The sequence below is a fragment of the Notothenia coriiceps genome, unplaced genomic scaffold, assembly GCF_000735185.1.
Source record: "Notothenia coriiceps isolate Sejong01 unplaced genomic scaffold, NC01 NC01_scaffold00024275, whole genome shotgun sequence".
NCBI classification, from domain to species: Eukaryota; Metazoa; Chordata; class Actinopteri; order Perciformes; family Nototheniidae; genus Notothenia; species Notothenia coriiceps.
In genome coordinates this window covers 1297-3353 of record NW_011356976.1, presented here as the reverse complement: position 1 = coordinate 3353, position 2057 = coordinate 1297, and the positions used below count along the sequence as shown (strand labels likewise).

Sequence of the window (2057 nt, the reverse complement as noted above, 5' to 3'; positions counted from 1 at the left end):
AGATACATGCACACTGGATGCATATTAGGATAAGAATGCACACAGGTGGAGAGGAAGAGCAGGAGAGGAGCAGTTTAGGCCTATAGCAGCATGACTAAAAGATGCGTCAGGTTGTCATCAATCTAACAAAAAAAGACGTATTTTATACATATTATACAATTATTTCATCCAACTTAAAAGTTTAAGAGTTTTGAATGATGATTCTGATAAATCATGGTTGAATTACAGTTTCCATCAATAGGCCTACTCTAATTATAAATAGCTACAAAACAAATTATAATTAATTGATTGGTAACATCACTCAAGTGGATGGTGTCATTAATTAGAACTACCTCTTCCATGCCCACTTTTGCTACATACCCTGGCTTTTTGGGAGGAACTTATAATTATGCAATGTTATTTAGAAGAATCATTCAACTTTTTAGAATGTTAAAGCTCATACTGTATATGATCATTTTTCATAGCATAAAACAAGTCCCAGATAATATGGCTCATTAAAAAAATTATTTTATCTTTTCAATGTCAGTACATTTACCGAAACTTCACCTAATTTCAAGGCCTGGAAAACTCACCTTGTATCTTGTTCTTGTGTTTTCTCCACAGGGTAAATGCTCCCAAAAGTGTCGCAACCTGTTTGTGGTGGAGTCTGTTTGTGTGGCTTGGTTCTCCATTGAGTTTCTCGTGAGATTTCTCTACACACAGAGCAAGCTTGAGTTTGCCCGCGGCCCTCTGAACATAATCGATGCTGTTGCCATCTTTCCCTTCTACGTCTCCCTGCTGGATCTCAGGTCTGGGCCTATTGGGGACACAGAGGACGGTACAGAAAAGAGCACCCTGGATAAACTGGGTTTGATCCTGCGTGTGATGAGGGCCCTGCGGATCCTCTACATCATGAGACTGGCCCGCCACTCTCTGGGTCTGAAGACCTTGGGGCTGACTATCCAGCGCAGTGTGACAGACTTCGGCCTGCTCCTGCTCTTTGTGTGCGTGGCTGTGACTCTCTTCTCTCCACTCATACACCTGGCTGAGAGTGAGCTGGCCCCCCACGCCGCCAAGTCCCCCATGGTCAGCTTCAGCAGCATCCCAGCATTGTACTGGTGGTCCATCATCGCTGTCACCACGGTGGGGTACGGCGACATGGTGCCAAGCAGCGTACCGGGCCAAGTGGTGGCACTGATCCTCATCTTGTCAGGGATCCTCCTTCTGTCGTTCCCTTCCACTTCCATCTTCCACACGTTCCAACACACCTCCAGGGAGATGAAGGAGGAGCACAACTGGCTGTGGAAGGAGGAGAGGGGCCACGAGCTGGCCAGCGAGGCGGAGGAGAGCATGAGAGAAAGAGACAGTTGGCCGGATAACTGTCCAGAAAGAGACATATTACCTCGTCTTATTACCTTGGAATGAAAGACATAACAAAGCAATCCTCCAGTGACATCAAATACTGTAGCCAAATGTATAAACCCTTGCTAAAACATCTGTGTAATATTATTGTGGTTAATAAGAGCAAATTCCTGCAGCTACACTCCAAAGTATTTTTATGAGAGCTCATTTTAGGAGCCAAAAAATGCTTATTTAGCCATTGTTTATTATTTGTATTATTATAATTTTGTATTTACACCACACACATTTGTAAGCTATAATTTCCAGCTATTGTCACATGTGTGTGGTTTTAGTGATTTAGTCCACCTGTTGTGTGCCGGGCTTGTTTGGAAAGACAAAGAGATGATTTGGTTCAGATATTATCTGTTGACTGTATGGTCTCGCTTTATTTATTTTTTGTTTTCTTTATTAAATATCATGGAGTCAACATTAGCACAGACTGCTTATTTGGAAAGTGTCACAGCAATGAGCCAAACTTAGCCTCTTAGCGACATCATTTATTGGACGTTTATTAGATACCGTCATCTTAAAATGGTGTCACTAAAAAGGAGTTTTGGGGGTTACCAAGAAAAGCAAGAATTACTGGGTTTGCGAAAAAGTGAAGAATTTCATTCAATTTTTCAAGCCAGATGCAGTCTCCTTCTGAACAAAAAGTGAACTAAAACACTTAGGCATCA

The 2057-nt window shown here is 42.2% G+C and overlaps 1 pseudogene; it reads left to right on the top strand.

Moving 5' to 3' along the window:
* The first annotated feature begins 603 nt into the window (after window positions 1–603).
* On the top strand, window positions 604–1404 carry LOC104954948 (potassium voltage-gated channel subfamily G member 2 pseudogene; annotated as a pseudogene).
* The last annotated feature ends 653 nt before the right edge of the window (window positions 1405–2057 follow it).